This window comes from Condylura cristata, unplaced genomic scaffold, assembly GCF_000260355.1.
Source record: "Condylura cristata isolate star-nosed mole 26May11 unplaced genomic scaffold, ConCri1.0 scaffold00020, whole genome shotgun sequence".
In the NCBI taxonomy this organism is placed as follows: domain Eukaryota; kingdom Metazoa; phylum Chordata; class Mammalia; order Eulipotyphla; family Talpidae; genus Condylura; species Condylura cristata.
This window is the reverse complement of record NW_004567121.1, coordinates 21,125,197-21,150,286: the sequence shown is the minus strand read 5'-3', so window position 1 is coordinate 21,150,286 and position 25,090 is coordinate 21,125,197. Positions and strand designations below refer to the sequence as shown.

The window sequence follows — 25,090 nt, the reverse complement described above, 5'->3', positions numbered from 1 at the left end:
GGGGGCTGGGGCGGGCGAGTGGGGTTCGCCCCCGGGCCCGCACAGACACGCACACGTGGGAGCCTGCGTCTGGGGCTGGGCGGGGAGCGGCCCTGCGCCCTGACGCGGGGGCGCCGTGAGCCGGGGGCACTGCGGAGGCTGTCGCGAGCCCCTCGGGGAGTCTGGCCCCCGGCCCCCGCCCCGCACTAGCGCACTGTGAACTGAGGGCTGCGCGCCGCCCTCGAAAGTCCGTTTTCTGTTGGCGGAGGAGACGTGTCTGTAGCTCGCACTCCCTGTGTGACTCTTCTATTATTTTTTCCCTGCGCTCTTCCTTCACCTCCTTCCTCCTCCTTCGCATATAAATCAGTTTCAGCTCCGGCATATGTCAGCCCAGGGGAAGTTACATACATGGTGGTTACTCATTTATTTGCCTATTGAAAACGGTCAAAGGCGTTCACTCCTGAGTGAGGGGGCGGGGGGGGGGTTGTGGGGGGCGAGGGGAAGGAGGCCTCCCACCTTGGAGTGAAAAGTTGTTTCTGACTAGCAGCGGCTGCCTTTTAAGATCAGATATCCGCGTGTTTCCAATCGCGTTGCAGGCTCCTTTTTTGTTTGACAGCGAGGATTGTTCTGCTCTCCGCTGAGCTTTGTGCACCACGGTGCGGAGACTGACGATGGCAGAGATTAGGTTAGTGGAATCTCTGCTTGAGGGAACCACAGAAAGTGGGTGTCGGCCTTGAACCCTCCAAGCACTCCTGCCACCGCCTCGGGTGCTGGTGGGGTTTGGGTCTAGAGGAGAGAAGTGGGAGAGTTCTTTTTATCTGGCTAATGGGCAGGTCTTGATAAGCACCCGTAAAAAGTGGTTCCCTGCTAGGGCTGACGTTGGGGTGATGATGCTGTTCCGGGGCATCCCTGTGTGTATGATCAGAGCAAAGCAGCCTTTTGGGGGAGCAGTGAGGAGAGCCCACAGGCGCCTTCTGCTGCTCAGTCCTTTCCTTTCTACTGCGCCGGCACGGTTACTCTGAAGCATTCTTAAGCCTGTACGTGTTTGTTTATTATGCTGGCATACAGAAAAGGGAGGTGGCACTCTTCGGATAAAATGGGTCTCGATAGAGAAGCCCCACTTAATAAAGCCTTCACGTCTGAGATTTTCCTTAAATACACATTTATGTATGCCTGCAGTTTTTGGAGTTTGGACACTTGGGAAATCTGTGTGGCCTATCTGGTTTGGAGGCGAGTGGACACTGAGTGGAGGGGACTCTTAGAGGGACGGGACTTGACCAACTGCATCGTGAGAAGATGCTGGGTGAGAAGGCTTCATTTGTCTGGAATGCAAATGCCTCTCACCTGGTGTTAAGTCCCATTTTATAACAAGTTTTATTTCTTGCTTCAGGAAACTTGGCCAGGAGATTATCTTCTAGTAGAATTGTATGTGTTTGACGTTGGAAATTCTGAATTACTTGGACTAAAAGATGCATCTTTGAACCCTGCCACTTGAAGTGTGTAAATTACTTAAGCCAGCCTCCCATAAATCTGAAAAGAACAAGGTGTATGAAATGAGGGTAAATGCATTGGAAACTGCTGTGCCTGAGAAACACCTTTGGAGGTTATAAAGATCCTCACCCTTGTGTGTATAGATTTCTGGTGAAGGAACAATGGGGGTTCAGCGAGCATTCACAGTAAGCTGGTGTTTTGGCAGCTGTACCCCCCTGTCACAGTACAGAGTTATTTTAGCAGTTTGTCGGTGAGCCCTTCCTTCCTCTGAAAGATGCCATCTCTCATGGCTTCTATGCTTCTGGTAACACCCCATGCACTTGGTATTGGCCTTGAAGATGCTTGGGAGTTATTTGTTGCCAATGGTCCTATCTCACTATTTTCTGGAAAGACTACTTTGCAGGCTTGTTTTCAGCTAACAAAATTGTATGTTAGGGTACTTTTAATTTTATCATTTTAGAATTCTAAAAGCAGTAAACTGTTTTCCTAATCAGTGACACCAAAGAAAGAGCTATTACCTGTCATGAGATAATGGTTGGATTTAATACCATTAAATCATGTGTTAAAAAATTTTAAGGATGTTCTATTTGCACATTATCTTGTTTTCCATAAATCTTGTAGCAATCTTGTAGCAATCTTTTTCCTGTATTTGAATGTCTTTGTCAGTAGTAATCTTAAAAGGTGCGACTCTTGTTTTTGTGAGAAACCACTCAGTGAGTGGCCAGCTTTTCTGTTTCCATTTTTATTCAGAAATTCATACAGTGAAACAGTTACGATAAATAACATGAATAGGAATAGGTTTATTTTATTCACATTGAAGTCTTCCGCTGCAATTTTTGCACTGAAATGACCCCTACTGGTTGTATCTGTTAATGAAAACTTGTTTAATTGGCTGCATTGAGAAAGCATGGCATGGCATAGAAATATGACTAATCTACCTGCTTTCAATCATTTAACTACAAATTGCACTGGTCTCTTTGCCAGCTTGTGCTAATTTTTTATTTGTGTTACTCCCTATTCTGGCATTGTTGGGGAAAAATGCCATGTTTATAACTGAACAAAGTTCACAAGTAAGTTAGATAAAGCTGGGGCAGAAATGGACCTCCTTCCAATTTGTGGCTCACATGTTGGGTTTTAAGGCAGGTGGGCCTGTAGTAGGCTCTGAATAAGTGTGTGTTGAACAAACTGAGGGCCAGACCTGTCCATAGAACACTGAAGAAAAAAATATTTCCTGAAAATTAAATAATTGAGTTACATCCCGTGAATCATGCAACATGTACATTTGACTTCTTTTCAGCATCCTTGGGGTTGTTAAGTAAGTCGTGATTTAATTATTCCCTAAAAAGTTGTGGTTTTTTGGCTAAATGCATTTTAGGAATTGAACCCAGGGCCAGATGCCTGACATCTCAGGTGTTCTCTATTCATCTCAAAAGGGTTTCCTGCCCACTGGGAGGACCCAAGTTGCTTCCACCTGTTGAGTTTTCCTGTTGGTCTTTACAAAATCATATGTGGCCTATTTTCTTGCCAGCTACCTGCCTCCAGGTGAATTGCCTAGGAGCCAGAGAAACAAGTTTGGATTCTGAATTCCTGAGGAAGAATACTAGATGGGAGGGGGGGGCGGTACTGGGAAATCAGAGTTTTGAAAGAGTACTGAAATGGAATTTTCTAGGAAAAATGTTTTGATTGGACAGTGAATTATTTTGAGATAGAGGAGTGAGGACTGAGGGAAGCACATTAAGCTTCTGGAAGGTTGGGGGGTGGGCAGGGAAAGCTTGACCTCACTTCTGAGTAATGAAAAGGCAGAGGATGGCTGGAATGGGGCTGTGTGTGAGGACAGAGTGGTTTGGAATCGAGTGGACACTTGAGTGACTTTACTCTGAGAATATTATTGTAACTAGATCCAGGTGATTGCTATTGCAGATAAGCACCAACTTTTCTCCCCCAGTGAATATTTTCTCAGTGGCTTCATCTTTATGTCACTTAACCGTGTAAAAACTGCTTTTTTAAACTTAATCCTTTTATTTCCCTTGGATATTGTCATTTTCCTTTCATGTAGTTTTCATGGGGCAGCACGATGGAGAATAAGGTACATAGTGAGTACTGACAGAAGAGAATGTCATTCTCTGAAATGGTTGTTTTAGACGCTGTAACTCCTTTTCTAATCACTCAGTGGCCTTGATGGCTGTTGGAAGACATGTGTAGAGGGTGTATGGGGATGCCCCCCCAATGCAGGTCATGGGAGGTCAGCTAATGCACCAGGACATTTGTGCAGGAGCCACGGAGGCTTCCTCTCTTGCTCTGCTGGAGGGAGCAAGGGTAAGAGTCCATGGATTTTAATTTTTACTCATTGAATAGAATGGGGGCAAAATTAATACTCCCATATTGACATTAGAGAAATCAAAAGCCCAGGTTCTACACTTGACTAGTGGCTTCATTTTCCAGCTGAAGTCTCTAGGTAGAGTGAGCTCTTCAGTGCCAGAGAGAAGGAAGCAGGGCCTATAAAATCACTGTTAATAGGGCATGGGAAGAGAAGCCAATGTAAGTAAACAGGGAAATAATTATTTCCTTCCAAAAGTAAATATTGACAAGACATGGAGAGGCTATTCACTGTACGTATACAAATGACGGACCTGATGACCTTCACTCTATCAAGTAACAGAATTCTCACTCTTTCGGGGGGAGTCTAGTCACATAAAACACTTGGCAAAGGGCAGATGAATTGCATAGTATCAGATAGACAAAAATAGCAAGTCTAGAGATAATTGCTACGCTAGCACATATTTAACAATGACCTGGTGAATCTATAAGCTATGTGTTGGCAGTGCAGTTGTGAACAGATTAAGAGTTGTTCAGTTTTCTTAAGTTAAACTATGGACATTGCAGCCATCTTCAGTGACTTTGTGCAGGTTTCTTTGTTTTGTGTAGCTTAAGATGTGATGATCTGGGTTTCACAAGAGAACAGCTTGGGGGACCCAGGGGGTGGGTATTGTGAGTTTAGGGGCAAATAGATGAAATACATGATGCTAAAAAGATAATGGAAAGGAAGACTAAAGGATGATGAATGGGAGAAGAGAAAAATACTGAATCCATCTTAGAGCAACTGTGTGTCCTTTGAAGAATAATCCAAAACACATTCCAGACATGAATTGTGAAATTCCTGAAAGTATGTGGGTGTGTTTAAAGTCTTTTAGGCTGTGGTACTAACATGAGAGATGGTCATACAGTTTTAGCATTTAAGTAACATAAGGAAGGAGGTGGTAAATGAGTGAAAGGTAAATTTGGTAAAGCAGGTTCCTGTGACTCTGTTCCTGTGGCACATGAGTGACCAGAATTTGAGACACCCAACAAGGTTCAATTAATTATTTGAGGAAGAAACAGTACACTAGCCAAATATGCATGAATAACAAACTAAAAAGCCTTTCCTCTCTGTGGTTGAATTCTCCAAAGTTGCATTTGCCAAGATCTGACTTGTCTTTGCACAGAAATCAATCACTCATTCATAGCTCTTTTGGCCCTTAGGTAGCCTTCAGCTAGGGTGGGAGGTGACCCCCTAGTGTACTCTTCTCACTCTGCTTTCACTCAAGATAAGTAGTCTACATAAGCTGGAAGCTGTTGGAAAGTCTACATAAGAACATAAGCTCCAGCCAATGAGAAGTGATTTCACAAGTCTGTATATGATTAGTTGATGAGTGAACTATGTGGTTAAAGTTTGTTCTAGGAGCCAGAGGATATGTGGTGTTGTTTTCAGACAGTGGTAAAGCCCAAAAAGAAAATCTGAATTTGAAGTAGGTTGAAAGATAGGAGTTGGCGCTCGTTTCTTGGTGTAGGAGGGAGCTGCCTGTCTCTAAGTAAGCCTGCACCTTGTTCAGCAGCACAGGTTCTCAAACACCTAAGAATGAGGCCTCCACCTTCATGCTTTAGTAGCTGTGGTTCAAAACGACAGATTTAAGAATGCTTTTCTCTGTCCGGCTTGTTCCATTAGGTGCCTGAATGTAGGCAGTACTCTGAGGGGTGCCCCTTTATCAGCATCTTCCCCCACTTACGCTGTTGGTGCTGCACGTTGGGCTCTGCTTAGATGAGGCCTTCTTGGTCTTATGAACAGAGAAGTGATGGACTATACTTGCATTTAAAAGTGCCCTTAAAGTACACAGTAGTGTTTATTTGGGGCCACATTAAAAAAAAATTCTATTTCTTGTGTTGCAAAGTGAACAGATCTCAAATTCTTCTTTCCCTTAACCCCAGTTCATCTCTGTGTGAACTATACTTTTTTTTAAAATTTTTTAAAGATTTATTTATTCATATAGAACTGGGATACAGGCCAGAGATGTGGAGGGTGAGAGAGGATTCACCAGAGACAGAGTAGGTAGCAGAACAGGCAGATCTATGAAGTACACTGCTGAGGGGAGCAACGGGCAGGTCAGGAGAGGTCTGCCATGCCATGTGGATTTCCTCTGGGGCAGGCGGGAATCGAACTCATGCTGACGTGGCTTAAGCTTCTTAGTACTGTGCTTTTAACCTGCTGCACCATCGGGGAGGGCCCGTGAACTATATATTCTTGATAAGAGTATAATAGTTGGAAACTTGGAATTTAAGATCAAATCTGCTGTGTGCACATCAGTTTCCTCATTGTATATTGGAGTTAATAACAGGGTTGCTATAAGGACTGGGCAGATGAATGCCAGTGAATCACATAGAAGAATGTGGTGGGCATGTGGTGACACTCACCTGTGTGCTGGTACCTGGCAGGGACTCAACTTTTATTCACCGAATTCTTACTAGTTGAGTAACAAAGAGTTTGGGCTCTTAGGGAGTAAATTGAATCCAAGGCTCTTCCCTCCCCAACTCCCGAAAAAGTTAAAATGCTTAACTCTGAAGTCTTGGCTACCTTTCCTTCTGATCCCCATTTGCTATACTTTAGTCTAAATAATTTCTACAAAATTTGTGTATTTTGGGTGAAAACAAAGAAAAGGAATCTGAAATTTTGGGCAGTAAGTTGTAAATTTAACTGTTAATAGTTCATTGGGGAAGAATTTGCTGTGATCAGTTATGTATGTCTTCCCTTACATTTGTTGAAGGTTTTGCTCTACTCCTTGAGGGTTCACATAAGTGGATGCTGTCAGTCTTGTTCTGACTTGAGCTAAAGAAACAACTTGTCCCAATAACTGGGCTGTCACCAGTTGTGTTAACCAGGCTAAACTAGAGATCAACTGTTTAACAACCCATTCCTCCCTTCTAGTCCTGTTTCTCTGCCATCCTGCCACTCACAGCTATTTATTACGCACCTGCTCTGGGTCTGGTCTTTATGCTCTTTTGTAGCGTTATCACTTTTCTAGCCTTGGTTCCCTTGTCTGGTGCAGTAGTTGCCTGGTATGTTTGCTGTGTGCCTGTGACATTTTAATGTGTGCACACATTACCTGGGGATCTTACTAAACATGCAGGCTCTGATTCAGTAGGTCTGAGATGGGCCCTGAAATCTGTATTCCTGATACATTCTCAGTGATGCCAGAGCCGCTGTTCCCAGGACCAAGCTTTAAGCTAGTTACATGTAAGCTAGTTACGTGTGTAGAACGTAGCATTTGCAACCTGGTCTGGTTACCTGATGTTACAGTTATTATTTCAGCCAAAATCCGAACATAGGGGCTCTCCTCTCACAGATGCCAGGCTACTGCAGCGGTGACATGGAGACCACATGTCCTATTCAGGCAGTTACTGACGGGGTAGGCGGTGAGTAGCGAAGTGCTGAGTTGCTCAGAGGGGCTGCAACTCCAGTCCATCAGGAAGGGTTTAGTGGCCTTGTGGCCACAAGCAGGGCCTGAGGCGTTCCCTCTCTCCCCATTCCTCTGTGCAGCATGTTTGAGGAAAAATAAAATTGACCTTGGAGCTGCACAAACCTATGTGCAGACTTCATTTCTGTTGATTTTCTTTTTTAGCTGTGAACAACCAGTTTAGTGGTTTTGGGCTTCAATTTTCTCATTTGTTAAAATAGAATATTAATGGCTTTCTACCATGGAGATATTACAGTGAGAATTGGAGAAAATTAATACCATGTATAATATACTGGTGATTACTTAGTATTTATGTTAATGTACAATGGCTAGTCTAAGTACCAAGTACATTTTAAAAAGATAATAATTCTAATGCCCATCCTTACCCATTTATTTCATTAGCTGTGGTCATTTATACTTTATTCAAAAACAAAAACCTACTTTGTAGGCATACACGAATTGTGAGATGATAGTGAGAGAAGGGAATCGTCAAGTATTAACAACCAGAGACTCGGACCAAGGAAACATTTGTTGGTTTGCTTCTCTAATTCCCAGGCTTATTGGTATGTCAGCAGAAGGTGAATGAACGTTTGCTTGATTTATGATTTGAATCCTCAAGTCTTAGAGAACTAATACAAATTAGGTTTTTGTTTTTTTTTTTTTTAAAGGTGATGTATTTTCATATTGATGGCATATGAGTTCATGAAAGTGAATTCAGTTTCCTGTTGTTAGAAGTTTGCTGAGGGGATGTCAGAACATAGGTTGGTACAGTTGGGCCCAAGGTCAGCTTTATTTTTCCTCAGTCATCCTGCACAGAGCAATTGGGAGACACCCTCAGGAGCATCACCACCCAAGTGGGGTCCTGGATGTGCAGAGGAAGGAGCAGGAGATGTGGGTGCATCCCAGAGTAGCTCTGTGTGACCCTTCTGGACCCCAGGTGTTTCATCCACCTTGCGTGTGAACAAGACTGCAGCTTTACCTAGGAGTTACATGTGGTTTCTTTGGAGAGTCTTGGCCATAGTAGAAAGCTAGACAAGTACCTCCTAGATTAAAATAGCTGATTTTCTTATCATTTAGGCCCTAGTATAGGTATGGTCCCATTTGAAGAAAACAGAACTGTGACTCCTCTTTCTTGCCTAGAAATAAGCAGCATTTTATCCAGTAAATAATGGGCTGAGTGCACACGGAACAAATGGTGTATATTGGATATTATGGAACAAGGAGAAAGCTTGTAATTTGCAAACTTTGTTTCCCTTCCAATCAGTAATTTGCAAACTTTTGTTTCCCTCTTGACACCCAAACTATCATTACACAGTAGAAGTTGAGTTTTTTCCCCCCAGAAAGTGCTGGTATTCAAACATGTAACCTACAAGCTAGATGAAACCCTGAAATTTGAAGTTTCTTTTTATTTAAGTATATGCTTTGTCGAATCCAAAAATAACACTCTAATTGGAAATATCCTTATAGGAAATATCCAACCCTTGTTTTATAACATTTGCCTTGTGAACATTTAAGGTAGAAAATTAAGTGTTGGTTATGTTTTGAGATGTTGTCATTTAACATCTCAAGTTCCCCAGAAGCAAATCCAAAGAGTTTGCTCTTGGAAAGTTTAGCTAAGGCCTTAGCAACAGGCCACTCTGGTTATGGCAAGGCTGGGGTGGAGGGGAGCAGGGAGGAAGATATAACCTGTAACTGGAGAGGGTGTCTGTCTTATTTAGCATTTCAAAACAAATACCATAAACAAACATCTCAGATTCAAAACAGAAAGGAATTTCTGGCAGGGCAGAATGAAACCTGAACTTGGAAAGTCCTGGTCTATGAGAGGTAACTTATTTAGCTTCTTATCCAAAGACCACAAGGGGAAGGGCTCACAGCTGTGAGACAACAAAAGGCATCTCAATATTGGAGAGTTGTGATACCTCTTATCTGACACTCCAGAACACCTGCCAAAATAAGGCCAATCTTTCTGGAAGTTTGGCCTGCACCAGGCTTTCAGTACTAAGTTGGGCTACTTCAGGTTGGTCAGTGGGGGGAGGATGGGTCTCCTCTGTGTGTCTTTTGAGGCAGACCTTGAGTCCTTTTGTCAGAGGCTGCTCTCAGAGTCTACCCCTTGTTTCTCCTTTTTCCCACTTTACATAGTTGGGGGCTTTGCTTTTTAAGAAGGTACTGAAGGGGGGAAGAGGGTTGTTGTAGACAGTTTTATCTGATTCAAGTCAAAATTGAAAGATTTTTAAATGTATGAAAAAGATCGGGAGTACCGTGTGTTTTTTCAGAACCACTGTGTTCATATTGTATAGACAGATTTAGGAATTTTTTTTTTTTATCACAGACAAAAAAATGAAAGGCCAAATAAGTTTATTTCAATCCCAAGAATAAATGTAATTGTATCTATCCCAGCTTATTGCAGGAAGCATTGAAGTCTGCTCAGACTTCAATTGTGTGAAGTAGCACACAATTCTTGAACATGAAAATAGTCTGGTAAAGGAGGGGAGAAAGAGCTGTGGCATTTAGAGTTCTCTTCATCTGGTCGGTCAGCACTTTAAAGAAAACCTCAGCTTACCTTGACCTCAATTTGTCCAAAGAGAATTAAATAGTTACCTACCTGAAGGCAGGCAAACTGAACCTGATATTTTGAGGCCTTCTGGTCATAAGATCTGTTTTTATGACCTAGAAGTGCTTGGCAGGAGTCAAATATTACCTTGTGTTTGCCGGGGCAGGGAAGGAAAAAATGGTGGTGCCCACATGACTCCTGCCAAATGCTGAGGACAGAAAGGCTTGGAGGAAAAGGTGAAGTGTTCTCCATAGTTACGTTTTTCGTGGGGCAGTGAAGACAGCAAAACGTAGCTTTTGGGAAGTGAGTGACATCTTCTAAATGCCAGCCCTATGCTGACTTAACCCTGGCCTGGTCTGGATTCAAGGTAGGATTGATGTACCTCTCTTCTGTGTTGTACTGGCCTGCTGCCTTCAGTCTTTCTCCATTTTCTCATTTACTTCATTAATTATTACGACTTCGAGGTAGGTAGGTGACAGATACTGCAAGGGGAGAAGTTTGAGCAAAGACAGGCCAAAACTTGCCCAAATTCACATGCTCATTTCTGCCTCTGACACTAAGAGAGAGTTGAGTAATTGCTGTTCTTCCTAATACTGCAGGCAGCAGCCAAATTCTCAGCATTCTTTTACCTTTGCTGCTGTTTTCACTTGCCAGGGAGTTTCCTTAAGGAGCAGGCTGAATTTAAAGAAACATAACAGTAATCGAACGTGAGAGGAGGGGCCCTGGCTCTGGCCTTGTGGGCACCCCCATGCAGCCTGTGGGAAGGGTGAGCTAACTTCTGCCTGCCGGGGCCAAGGACAGGCTTGTGGCTTTGCAGCCCCGCTCTCCTCCCTGTGGGTCTCCAAGCCTGACGACCAGTAAGCTCAGTGTGGATATGAGACAGCAAATCCGTACTAAATGTTATTTCAAGTACAGGCCAACTGTGAAGCTAGGAAAGTTGGTTAGAATTTTCACCTTTCCTTTGCACATTGTCCAGTGGCCAGGAGCCCAGCAAAGTGAGGTGGTGGGGTGGTCAAGAAGGTGATCTCAGCTCAGCCTTCCTCACACACCAGCCATCAACTTGCTCTGCCTTGTGGATATTACCTTTTTGCCAAGAGCGCCCTTGCAAAATGAGGTGCTAGTTAATACCAGTTGGGCATTTACTTGTTAATAAGTCTGCTGAATGCTAAAGACTCCAATTGGGAGAATGTGGCAGGAGAAAAATCAGCAGCTAGTTATTATGAAGATCTCTTCCATGAATCTCACTTTCAGTTAATTCAGTTACCTAAACCAGCAATCCCTAGCAGTATGAACTTATTTTTTAGTTTTCTGTAATCATTTGCATTTTGTTCTAAAAGGTTTTTTTACTCTTCAGTCTGTAAAACTACTGTATTTACAAGTACCTGGATTGAAATTGTATCTTAACAGAAAAGACTTGCAGCAGAATACTGTTAGTACTCTGCTGTCTTTTCCTCCTCCTCTTCTTTCTTTTAAGATGCTATCAGAAGTTAAATCCTGTCTGGATCTTATCCCTTCTCTTCTAAGCTAGGCTTCTGAATTGTGCATAGTGGCAGTGTCTGAAATAGCCCTTGAGAGCTGGGGGGTATTCATTTACTAGCTGGTGCATCTGCTGAATAGGTTGTGCTTTTCTTCTTTGGTTTATCAGTAGGTCTTTATTTGGGCTTCTTCCTGCTTGGTACAGATGGGCTTAAGAACTTTTAAACTGTGGGGGCAGTGCTGAAAACCCAGGTGCCAGGGACCAACACTTCTCTCTTGGAAGCAGCAGAGTGTGCCTTTGTGGACCTCAGAGCCTGCGCTAGAAGGCCCATTTGGTGCCTCCCAAGCCCATGTCTTGTGCTGTGGTTTGGCCCTCCTCCTTTTGTGAATCCCTGCCGCCGCCAGCGTGGGCTGGAGCTCAAGAGCCCTTGGAAGCCTGTGGAAAGGCGTGCTTTCCAGCGGTCTTTCCACTTGTCTCCACTTTCTCCCTAGCACGGTTGCATGAAGGTCTCCATTTGGAGGTAACCCAACTATTAAAGAGAGGTTGGTGCCAAACGCCCAGTCCTCTGTAAGGACCTTTCCAATAATGGTGTCCACACTAGCAGGATGGCAGAAAAGAAGCTCTGCAGAATTATTTAGAGAGAGTGGTGGCAGTTCTTGCCAGTCCTTAAAATTCAGGGGACACGGAATATAACAGATCAGAAAATGATAATACTTCATAAAGCCAAGTACCTTTACAGGGTTGTGGTAGGCCTGCTGGCCTAAAAAGATGTGCTCAGGACAGTAAAATATATCTGTGGCATTAGCAGCTGGGCGCCTGGTACAGTTAGAGTGAGGCTGAGAGACAGGAAGTGGTGATAATTCCTCTTTCAAGATGCCGTCAGTTTTTTGCCTGTGTACATCCAGTATGAGCTGCTGGGGGCACACATAAAGAACACTTCGCATTCTGTTACGAATGTGCTATAAGCAGCTTGCTTGTTTGAAGCAAATTGAGTGTCTACTACTCTACCCAGTAGATCAGCAAGCTGAAAACGACTTCTTAATAAATAAAGATTGTGCATTGTTTTATTGCATTTAAAAATTCTAATTAAAGTGCTTTGGCATTTAAACTGCCAAGTTAATTGGGATATCTGTATGTGGGCAAGTGGAAAATTACTGACTTAGGTCACTTCTTAGTTGTAGCTGGGTGCTATAGCTGGGTGCTAAATCTGTTATAAGGCAGGGAGAGAAGGGCACCACTGAACCCCCAAACCTACCTGCTCTAAATAGGTTCTGCCATCTGCCACATGAAGACAAAACATATAAGACCTTTAATGGAAAGGAACTTTAATACATGAGTGTGTAATATAGAAAAGACAATATAGTTCTAAATCAGACACTCAAAGTTACCCATCCCCTTGTGGGTAACAGTCCATCTAAAAGGGATTGGCCCAAAGCAAGGCCTGAAAGCCCTCTACCTTCTGGCAGGGACCTATAGAAAAGGGTCAGGAATGAGCAGACAAGATGGGGGGGGGACTGTGGGGGGGAGCAAAATCAACATCAAGGTAAACGCTGCCCTGCCATAGTGAACCTCGCCACATGGTCTGTCACCCACATCAATTTCAACAAGTCAGGACCAAGAAGAAGCAAGCACAGTCTCTTCACATGTCTCTCTGCTCCATGTACCTCCTCAGATCTTTTTCTGGCTCTCCATCCTGCTTCTTTCCTCTTGTCTCCAGATTCTTCTCCTCCCTACTCAGTTCCACCTTCCTTCTGGGTGGGGCAAGGAATTTGGAACCTCCCCTTTTCCTGGGGACCACCCTGTTACAGTAGGGACCAAGTTTTATTATTCTTTAAGTAATTTGGGATGACTTACATCAGGTTATCATTAAACATAGATTTTGACCTTACCATAGGAATTACAGATGTGATAGGAGAAAGGAAAAGCAGGAATTTAGAAAAATAGGATACCTCTATAGGGAAATCGGCAAAATAAGTCAGGTGGCTTTTTTGTGGGAAACAGATTAAGATATTTTCAAAGACTACATTGGGAAAAGGTGAGTCCTCAGCAACAGAGTGTATTGACTTTCTACTGGGGAAATGGTATTTGATGCTTTGGAAAGAGAAAGGAAAAAATGCTCGGTGCCAATAGGGGTTTGGAAAACTTGAGGGAGATAAAGTATTTACATGCTTTAATAGCATATAAAACATGTCCAAAAGAAATACATAATTACAGTGACATTTGGCACTGAAAATAGTCCATGTATTATATATTTTAAACTGTGTGTGAATATGTAAGCATATGCCCTGAAGTCAGGAATGCTTGGATGAGACTATTTCTTGAGAAAATGGAAAAGTCGGAGATATTAGGAGCAACAAAGAGGAAAAAACATAAAGGGTGACTGGTGAAGACGGAGCAGTGAACTTTTTTTTCTCTCGGAAGGATGCATTTCATGTGCATAATTATGCCAAGTTTACTATTTTTATGGTCATAGTATAATAAGCATTTAACTTTCCATGGAGCCATAGTAATTTACATATTATTATTAAAAGCCTACAGGTAAGGAAAAATTAGACTCCTAAATTCTATTTTGCTTCTCAGGTTTAAGATTTTCCTACTTTATTTCAAGTTTATCTTGGACACAGACCATCTGAGAACTTAGAAAATAAGGGACGATCTTAAATGTATCCTGCCTGATACCAATGGCTGCCACAGGTTTGATGGCAAAGCCTGCAGCAGGAAAATGGGTGCTGTACTGGCTGTCAGGGTCCTGAATCTCTGCACATCCTTCAGAATGTTTCTCATCCTTCAGGCACTGCCATTTTTATGCTGCTTCCTTTGTGAAGCCTTCCTGCCCTGCCCAGAAGAATGTAATGCCACCCCCCACCCCCTCCCCATCCCGTGCCCATAAATAGCGCTTCTCCTTCCCTTGTTGTAGCACTTTTCACACTGTGTTAGAGTTCACATTTCTGTCTCCCTGCCTCATTGTGATCCACTTGAGTGCCAGGATTGTGTGTTATTCTAGTGCTTGGCACACAGGAAGAACTCAATGAGTATTTGTTGACTAAATCTAGACTCAAGGTCATCCAAGATATTATACAAAAACTTTTCCATCTGAACTGTGGTTCGCATCGTGGAAACTGAAACAGATGATTCTAGGTGTGGAGAAAATGCCAGTGAGAAGTCGTATCATTGCAGAAGAAAGCTGAAAACTGGTTAACTATGTCCTCCCCTTACCTCCCCGCCCCCAGTGGCCTCAGAATTTATTTCCTTAATTTTGCTGTGATGGGTTATTTTCAGCTGTATTTATGTTGGCTAATATTTAAAGGTAATTTTCACTTGTGAGGACTTTCCTTCTTGCCAGTTTGTCATAAAGGTGTCATCTTTCATTCACCAACCCTTCATCAGCTTGTAGGAGTTTTCTTTGTGGGTGCTTGCTTATAACTTCTTACCACCAAGAATGTGGTGCCCTGAGCTGTTTTGAGATACTGTGGTGGTATCTCCCCTGCTGTAAGCAAAAACTGATAAGCAATTACAAATTACTTTACAGACACTTGAGAGGACCCTGTGAATAATTGATGATAATAAGACAGACTTCTGTATTCTCAGCAAATCCAGGCATGGGTATTAAACGTGAACGTTGACTAATCAGAAAGGAGTTTAATTTAACAAACAGGCATTGATTATCAGTCTGGGAGTGGTAGGCCAGTGAGTGGCACAGTGGATTTACTGCTCGAGGTCATCTTCAAACATCCTAAGAAATAGAACTATATGGCTTCTTTGGGGAAGGAACTCCTAAACCAACAATTTGAGGGTGGAAGTGTGTGACTGTGAATAATAAAAATGCCTCACAATAGTTGAACAGGAAGTCCACAGGAATGCAATAGAAGGAATTTTAGAAAGCAAAATCCTATTTGGATTCACTCCAAACCCTATGACTTCAGGGACGGAGGAATTCTTGATGACTAGTGGCTGGAGTCCCAACTTGTTATGTAGCTGTGTGGAGATGTTTTTCTTTCCGTATTAGTCATAAACCTTTTGTTTGTGTGTTTACTTTTCTAAAGGGTTTAAAGTAGCTTACAAATTAAGAGGGTGACATTAGACACTTAAAATACAACAGCAAGTTACAACTTATGGGTGACACATCTGGCGATAAGCTTTGTGTTTGCTGAAGTACAGAGGTTTGGCCAAGATAAAGTATGCAGAGCCCTGGACTGAGACACCGAATTGCCATCTTGGTTGTAAGCTTTGGCTCCTCTCCCTTTTTCAGCTCTGCAGTGAAGGGACAGCCAGGCAGGTTTAATGTTGGTGCCTCTGTTACTGCTGGCTCCCCATCGGCTCTCCCAGTTTAAGATGCTCACCTCACAGCTGAAGCTCCTTAGGCTTGTGTCACAGTTGGTGGCTCTTCAGCAGCCCACTGGAGGCCATCTTACTGATGGGTGCTTACTAGCCTGTTGGGGGCTGGGAGGTGGGGGTAAACTGGAACCAGTTCTGAGTCAGAACTAGCTGTATAGCACCAATCTCCGTAGTGCCATGTTGGCATTTAAAAAAAAAAAAAAAAAGCTCCTTAGTATGGTAAAATTTTGAGGTCCCATGATTTTCCTAGACTTCTTTAAACATTTGGTTTTCGCTGTTCTGTGGCTTCATTACTGTGGTATGGTGAAGTCAGTGCCTAGATCTTGGAGCCAGGTATTTTCTCCTTGGAGTGTGGCCTTCTCGCAGGCTCTATCAGCTGGAGTGTTTAACTTGATGAGATCTGCCCAAAAGCAGAGGTATGTGTATCTCGGAACTGTGATTCTTCCCTGAGCTTGGAGGTGGTGAGTGAGACCCAGAGCCAGGCTTGCTGCTAGAACAGCACATTCGCCCTTGATCTCTCATAAAAGAAATGAATGGAGCCAAGGATTGAGAAGCACACTCCTCCTAGGGAGTACCCTGCAGATGGTGAGCCAAGGTAAACAGTCCTTTTAACTGAAAAGTAGACTTCCTGGAAGGCAAGAGGCGGAGAAGTGGGTGTGAAGTGCAGCCAGCAAGTACCATGTTCAGCTGTGTGGACAGCTGAGTGGCCCTGAGTTCCAAACAGAGCCTCTCGGAGCCATCTGGGGACAAGCGGTTTCCCCAGGCAGCCTCGGACCCACCTTCTGGACCCACAGCTGGACCCAGAGACAGCCCTCAAGGAGCAGAGGCTGCGCCTGTGCCAGGGACAGCAAGCGGGGGCTCTGGAGGGGTGAGTGAAGACCAAGTCCTCCGAGCCTGGGAGGGGCTGTAGGGGCCAGCACATGCTGGCAGACTGCAGGGGCAAGATGTCCCTGCCCATGTCCCCAAGTTGGGTGGGACTCAAGTTAATGAAAACAGACATGTCTTCCAAGTTTACAGCTGCCAGTGTCCTGCGTGTGTCATATAGTAAGAAAGTCTGCCATCTACAAGACTGAGAAGCGCCTTAAAGCTTTTCCTATGCAGATTGTTGGAGTATAGTAACTTGTGGGAAAAGACCTTGGTATTTAAAAAGTGACTCAGCTCTCCTTAGTAGTCACTCAGAAAGGTGTTACCTAATACCTTCTTACAGTTTTCTTAAACAGTTATTCCCATAGTCAGCTGTGTGTGCTGTGACCAAATATTAAGTTCACTGCTTACTTTTTAAGTAATGAATAATGATAAAGGGGACATGATGTGATTGGACGACTGAATGTCCAGTTTAGAAAATAGAGAAACTGATCACAAATGCTCCTGGTCCAGTGTCTGCAAGCGCGTGTGTCCTGTCTAGTCTTCCTTTAAAAGTATTAATTTTTATCACCTATCCGTATCTTTTCTTCCTTCCAGTTTTTGTGGAGTGCCTTTTCTTGTGCTGCTACACATTCTCCCCCACTGTAATTTAAGCTGATGTGCTGATTGCAGCGTTCTACTAAATTCTTTGCCCCCATTCCTTTTGAGATTGCATAACTGGTAAGATTGGGGGACAGCATTTATCCTAGGTGAGCAAAAGAGAAAGTTGTTTAGCTTCTATTTTGGTGATTGTCTGGGCTCTCCAATAGATGAACACAGCTGGCGGCCTAAGGCATGTCCAGGGGGCCCTTTGCCTTGAAGGGTGTGGCCACAGGACACTGATAACATCTGTAACATTAAGTAGCCACTGATAGGCTTTGTGCTGAATAGCCAGACTGCCCACTAGGTAGGGACTTTTTAATTTTGTTGCCTTTTTTGTAGTGCATTATTGGATTGTAATGTTTATTTAGCATGAAAAATGGATATAATTAAGTCCTAAAGAAGGGACTAGAGACTAACTTCAAGATGATTAAAAAGGTTTCTACATCTACCATTTTATAAATCAAAATAGAAACTAAACGTTATTCAACAGAGCATATGTGTGTGCGCGCAATTTGGAAAAATTAGGTCATTGTTAGGATTAAGGTCTTTGGAATTTTGTTAGGAAAATAGACTTTTTCTGTTTTATTATTGACTGATAGGATATTAACAATTCTTAAATTCAGATACAGATTTCCTATTCAAGAGAATGAGGTATAGATAGTGTTGGTAATATTTCAGATTAATTTTTGCAGTCTTTAAAAATACAAGTTGTGTAAACCAGTTGGGCAAACAGTGAAAAATGAAGTCATCTGATTTGAGATAATATTTTCTTTAACTTACAAGTGCTTTTTGAGTTATCAAAAAGGACACAATTTTTGGTTGCCTCTTTATAGTTACTGTTTCTGAGTTACTAAGATTTGAAAATTTATAATTCATGCATGATTATATATCTGTCAGCATATTTGGTATAGAAACTACTGGACATGTTCCTGGCTCCTTGTTAGTTGGAGAATGCACCTGTTTAGACTTCTTTAAGCAACAGCAAATAGCAATGTGATATGTGTGCACAGTTGGAATTTAACAGTTTTGGGATCAGCATTCTGACTTAGAAGAAAGAAGCATACTTGCACTGAAATAGTTACTTGAAGGTGAGGCCACACCAAATTTAGTTGTCTAATCTTAGGTATTTGTCAAATAGTAATTATATTATGAGGTAATAACATTAAAGTCAAGAATGAACATTTTTTAGAAAACAAATTAAAGCATAAATTTTAATATATTCAATAATGATAACAAATCTTAATAGAGATTTTATTTCATTAATAAGCACGTGTTTCACACCAAACAGGACCCCAAATAGTTATGCTAAATAGCGCCTCTGGGATGAATAAAATTAGTTCACCACTCTTAGGGGGGAAAGTTTGTGAAAGGACAGGGTGTTGAAACTTTCCTAAATTTGGTCGAACATAAGACCCATTGCTCCAGGTATGACCAGTTTATAACCATTTATTTAAAGGTAAGAATCAGTCGGTTCTGTTCAGGACTAAAACAATTCATTATGATTTTTATTATCAACCCAGGCTGCTGTGTTTTACTTTCAAAAACCCCTTCCCTGTGGGGTTATAAATGTTCAAATCAATGGCTAATGAAATCGACATGTCTGATCCTTGAACTTGGAATAAAGCTGCTATTGAGTCAGGTGTCCCAGCAGGTAGTGAGCTCTCTGGTCTGTGATTCCTTGCTTACAAGAGTTCTGGAGGTTGGCCAACTCATTTGAGGGAGGGAGAGGGAAAGTTCGGTTTTGAGAGCCCGGGGTTTATTTCCGGCTGCTGGTGTGAGACTGGAGAGAGGCATAAATATAGTTGGAGGGAGGTCTCAGACTCAGGTTCTCCCCAGGGAGCAGATGCTGGATGGAATTGTTTATGGATGGATCTGTTTATATCTGTTCTCACTTTTGCCTCTTGGAGTTGGTGCTTCTATGGGGCAATACAGTGTCTGGCTCTCGTTTTGTGGTTAACTTGGATGTCTTCCCCCGTCGCACAAACCACAGCCATTCTGTTAACCTTTTTGCTGAATTCGTATTTGAGTGACTAACTTTCTGACTTGAGATCAGAGTTGAATTTTTTTTTTTTTTTTGAGAACCCAAAGCATCTTGGGGAAAGACAGTTACATGAATCCTATAAAAACCGATTGCTTTTAGGGCTGGCGTGGCATTTTGTGTCTGCCGGTGCATCACTATCCCAGTGCAGCGAGAGCAAGGCTGTCTGCTGCAAAACCCCTGAACCCCCAGTCTTTTGTTCCTTCTCCTTTGGCCACTGTTTGCTTTGTGCTGGGTCTCACCCCCCTTCCTTGGTGTCCACCCTTTGCAGCCCTTGGTCCACCCACAGGCCTGTGCGTGGGTGATCTCTGCTGTAGGAATGTGGGCCACCAGCTAGTCCATCACAGCTCCTTCCCTGCCCCCAGCACTCGCCTGTTTCCCAGCACTCTGCTTCCCAGATTGTGAATCACCCTGGTCTCAGTGCACGTGACCAGCCTGTGTGGGCAGCATGTATTGTTTCCGTTTGCCAGGGATGTAGTAGCAAGAAAACCTACCCAGAGGAAATGACTTCGTCGGGAGACATTCAGACGACAAGTTTCTTGAAGAGAAACCATGTTTTAATAGTGGGAGGCACTATTGTGCACTGGTAGTGGGAGCTCTGGCCCTGAAGTCAGCTCATATTTCAAACTAGTGACTTTTCCTCGGCCAGATTGCTCAAGCTCTGTGTGAAGTTTACATCTCTAACGTGAAAATAATGCTCTCTGCCCATACAGACTGTTAGGAAAAATAAGTTGACTCATGTGTGAAAGCCTTTGGATAGTGGCAGTAAACGCCAACGTTGCGTCGCACCTGCAGATGGGAGGCCACAACTCACACAGTAGGTGCTCACTCAGGGCGCTTTACATGTTTCGCTGAGTAGGTCCAGTATTCAGAAGCAAGGGAGAGGAATTCCTCATCCCTTACGACAAAGTAAGAGTAGTGCTCGCTTCCAAGGAAGCGCTGTAGGCATGAGGAGGGCTGGTTGGGCACCTCAGCCTTCAGCATGTGGGCTGGCTGTGATGATGGCTGTGCTTGCGAGGCTCTGCCCTCTCTCTGGGTTTACTCCTCAACCTAACAGTGTGTTCAAGATGGGAGAGGGGTCCACAGGCCCTTGAATCGAACTCTGGCGTCTCCGTAGCCCACTCAGTGCCTAGCATGGCACCGTGCCAGTAGCAGTTGCTCAGTCAGAAGTGCTTTCAGTGAACGAGTAAACCAGTGGGCTGCCTTTCTCCACAGAACATCACATCACTGGCTGGAAAGTTTCCGAGGGGAGGTTTTCGTTTTTGTTTTTTAATTTTACCATTGTGGTTTGTTCTTTTTTGGTAATAGTTTTTGTTGTTGTTGTTTTGTTTTTTACATTTTGAACCTTTTTCCATCTCAATTGTATTCCCCGGGGGCTTCCCATCACCAAATCACCCCTGTACCATCACCATAGTCCATATACTACCCTTCCCCCACTGCTTCTGATTCTATTCCCCATTCTACCCCCGTAAAATGGTATATAGTGAGGGGAGGTTTTGTTGGTGATTGCTTCCCCTAGGCAGGAGAAAATGCCTGATATGATAGTTCTCTCTTGCTATTGGGCATTGAGTTACTGCTCATCTACTGAGAGGAACGGCCCCCAAGTGGCCCCCAGGTGAGATGGTGGGGAAGGGGCGCCTCCACTCATCTTTGGAGGGGTGTCGGCCCATACTCAGGATGAAGATCACAGCTCCCAGAAAGAGGTAAGCCATTGTTTTCAAGTTAAGAAAGTTCATTTAAAAGTTTTTGCTGATAATACTTTCTGTGGCAAAACTAAAGGTTACCTCTCCTTGTGTTCTCTTGGTAGGGACTGTGAGCCTAAGGACAAAAGAGTTTTTGACCCTGGTCCTGGAGATTACAGTTTGGAAAAGATGGTATTTAACAGGTGATCATGTCCACTGAGGTGACAAGAACATGGAACTGCATGTCTCTGGTTTGTAAGTGCTTCTTTTCATTCTAAAATACTTACTGATCCAAAAGCCGTCCTATGGCAGAATTGTAACAGTGAGAACCCTTTGCTTTATGGGGAAGTTGGAAAAAGCCGTCCTGTGGCAGAATTGTGATAGTGAGAACCCTGTGTCTTTATGGGGAAGTTGGAAGAGCTTTACACAAGCATGCACACTTGCTCTTTTGAACATAACAGCTTGCTCTGTCTGTTCACATGCCTTTTTTTGTTGTTTTGTTGTCTTGTCATTTTAATAATACTTACTTATTTTTTTTTATTTTTTTTTTTTTAGGTCTCAGTGTACTCCAGAACCTTTTGTGTGTATGTGTGTGGCCATTTAATCCTCCCATGAATGGCAACCAATCTTGAAAAATTAATAAATTAATTGCAATGCAAACGAGTGCGGTATGGTTCTTGTGTGGCAGGATTATTCCCTAGGTGGTTTGACAGCGCCGTCCTCGTAGCAAATGAACAGAACAGAGGCGTGTACGGTTGCTGTCTCCCATCTCCCTCAAACTGAAGCAGCCCATTTAAAGGCCACACTGTGGGCCAGCTGGCTACCTATGCTACCCCCCCCCCCCCGGCTGCAGAGGGCAACCCTCACAGCGAGCACCTGCCTGGGGCACGGGGGGCCAGCTCGGTGGTGTAACATGCAGAATTTACTAAACATTTTCTTTTGAAGGGTCATGTGTACTGCGGGTGGGGAGCGGGGGAAAGTCCAAATTCTAGTTAGTTCCAGATGATTCACCACACGGAAAGCATATTCTCTTACTAGTGTTTGGTTCTTAGTAAATAAAGGGAGTGTTTTGTTTGAATTCTGGCAAGATAAGGAGATGATAATTTATCAGGAATTCTGTTTTTGCTCTCCTCCCATCCCCCCAGTTAAATCAGTTGCTTAAAATGGTGAGGCACTACTTCAGGATGTCTTTCTGTGTAGGGTCTGTTCTACCATCTTTTCCATTGACAGTCTTTGCTGTCAATCTTCTAGTCTTAGGGACTTATTAAAAGCAATGGTTGGCTTTAAAAAGGGGAAAATACAGACATTTAATTCAAGTATGGTTGGTGGATTTTTACCACTCTGGGTGTTTTCTCCAGTGTCTTATAGATAGCGGCAGAGCCTGGGTAACAAGTGCTCTTTATGACTTTCTCTAACCCATGAGTCACAGGCCTGAGTGGGTTCCTTTTCATTTATTCTCTCTCCTGATTCTCCCCAGTATCTCTTTGCCTTCCCTCCCAAAGTCTATTCCCAGATTGATTCTTGTCCTGTATATCACATGATGCCAGTCCAGCTGCATTGTCCTGCCCCTTCATGCTCCAGGGGAGGACAATCAGGGCCTTGAGAGGCCCTGAGCCCAGACCAAAGTCTGCTTCTTCCTCTGTTCACTGGGTCATTGTTTGGGCTCCAGATCCTTGTTCTCCCCAGCCTCTGGTTCCAGTGGAGTGGAACTCCATGTTTGAGGGATTTGGAACTGAGTGCCATGTCAAGATGCTGCCAGCCCCCACCCACCTTGTGACCAAGTGGGACCCAAGTCATCTAGTCCCTCGTGTTTGCAGCATCAGCTGCAGAAGGTGACCTTAATGGCGTGCACATCCCGGAGCCTGATTTCATGAGCCCCGGGATCCTGCAAGCAAGGAAGTTGAGAAACCAGAGCCTACGGACATGAACCCACATGTTCCTGAGTTAAAACTTGAAGGACACAGAGATCACAAGAAAGACACCAGCAGAGTCTGGGAAGCATCAAATCAGAAGCAAAGGAACCCATCTGGCAAGAGGATACTTTCACTGTGGAAAGTCAAAGAAGTTTGGTTGTCTTCTGAAAGTGGCATTCTGTTGTTACAGTGAAGTACATCAGACCTTCAACATGACTCAAGTCAGAGAACTGTTGCAACACCAGGAATCAGAAGTTTGGGGTTGGCAGGATCCTCAGAAAAGTGTTTCCAGGCCAACCCCCTTATTTGATGTACTAAGAACCAAGGCATATATAAAATTTCATCATGTTCTCATGCTTTTCATGATATCTATTGTGTACCTTCAGTGACTGTGTCTCCTTCTGAACTACCAGAGAGGTTGAGGGGCTTTCCTCTTGCCTAACCTGGAGAGGCCTCTTGGGGGCCCTGCCGTCCTCCCAGCCCTATGTCCTTGGTCCTCAAGTAGGGTCATAGAGGGCCAGTTGGCCTCTGTTGAACTTTTGCCTCCCTACCCTGCCCCCAGCCCTAAGCAGGAATCCTGAGCCCTCCCTGCGGGGGTGTGAGGCCACTGGAATGTGGCACTCTGACCCCTGGCAGTGGAGTGTCCTGGATGGACCTGGCCTGAGAAACAGGAAGGACTCCTCCGAGGGGCAGAGCACCCCCATGGCCTTGGGGTGGGACCAAGGGAAAGGAAGTGCTGGGCAGTGTGACCTCCCCAAGTAGACCCAGCGATTCCCACAACCTGGAAACCGGCAGGCTGCTGTTGGCAGACTGAACAGGCAGGTCTGCTCAGGTCAGGCCACTAGGCGGAGGCCTCCAGCAGAGCTGTGCTCTGTGTGCCAGGGTGGGGTCAAGCTGCCGGGGCACCTGGGGTGACCAGGACCCGACCGAAGGGAAAGGTGGGGAAGGACCTCGTAGGAGATGTGGAAGGTGGAGGAGGTGGGTGGGAGGAAGTGGGGTGCAGAGACTGGGGACACTTCCCACATAAGAAACCAGTTATGTCAGAAGGTGGAAAAGCTGCCTAAGGAAACTCCCCCCTCATTTTAAGGACCCGGTGCTTTTCGACTTGCTCTCCTTTGACAGGACAGAGCCGTGGCAAGGAAGGCTGCTTGTAAGGGAGGGATGGCTGCGTGTTCAAGTGTGGGGTCAACTGACTCTACCCTTTTTATTTTCTGTCAGTGAGGGAACCTCTTGACCACCTCATTCAGGTCAGTTCCTTGAAGAGGTTTTCATAATCTGAGGCTGAGTTTCCCCTCCTTGGGAAGGGAACCTTGTGCCTTGCCTCCCTGTTACGGCGTTTTGCAGTCCAAGCAATGGCTTGAAATTGTCTCCTGCAAACTCCTAGAAACCATGAGCAGGTCATGCCAATCCCAGACTGCACAGAGACTGGCTAGTATGCAGCCAGCTCTGTGTGGGGATGTCTAGATGGAATCCCATGCTCATGGGAAGGAGTAGAAACAGCAGGCAGGCCGTTGCTGAAACACCTGTTTAAGATGAGAGACAGCGTGGTGCTGCCGCCCCTGAGAGTCTGGGTTGCCTTTGCCTCAGAATGTTTGCAGGCTGAGCCCAGGGTTGCTGTGCGTGGTAATTGGTGCTCCCTGGTCCTGCATGCTGCCCTGAAGCCAGGATGCTGATCTCTGGTCCTCCTTTCTCACGCGACCTTGTACTGTACCCTGGGAATCGTGACCCTGACACTAAGTGCGAATGTTTTGGCTGTTACTCTGATGCATCGAGTTGGGCTGGGGTTTACCTGTGCACATACCTTGGGGAGAGTGTTCTGGGCAGAGGGTATGCGAGTGATAGGACCCAAGGCTTCAGAGACCTTGGAAGGGAAGAGATTTTGGCTGCCCAGTGGGAAGGAACTGGGTCAGTTGGGGCTAGACACAGGCCTCTGGTAGTGGTATGAGGGGTTGGACTTGACCTTGTGGGCAAGTGGGAGCTGCCTTTTTGGATTGTGTTGATATCATTAGCGTTGTCCTCATGCGGAACCAAACCGAGTGTCCCATGAATTGGAGGTGAGTGTGGGTATAGAAGAGGTTCAGTAACTAATACAAAGGAAACTACAATTTTGTGAGAAATATGCAAGTGTATTTCTTAAACATGTTCATAAGATATAATTTTTCTGTGTTCTTTGTGGGTGGCTCATTTCATATGGAAATAGGGATTAGAACATTACTATGTAAACCATAGTCTTCCCAAGCTAGCAGTGTTCAAGTTTTGACTTAAAGTATGGAGTCCTGTTTTCATTGTCCTCTAATCTGTATTTGCCTCATTGTACAGAGTTTTAGGATGAATTTAAAGGACTTGATGCCTT

At 44.2% G+C, this 25,090-nt stretch overlaps 1 protein-coding gene across 4 annotated transcripts in view; it reads left to right on the top strand.

Moving 5' to 3' along the window:
* CRIM1 (cysteine rich transmembrane BMP regulator 1 (chordin-like)) overlaps nt 1-25,090 on the top strand; it is a 161,881-nt gene that overhangs the window by 569 nt on the left and 136,222 nt on the right. The window lies entirely within an intron of this gene.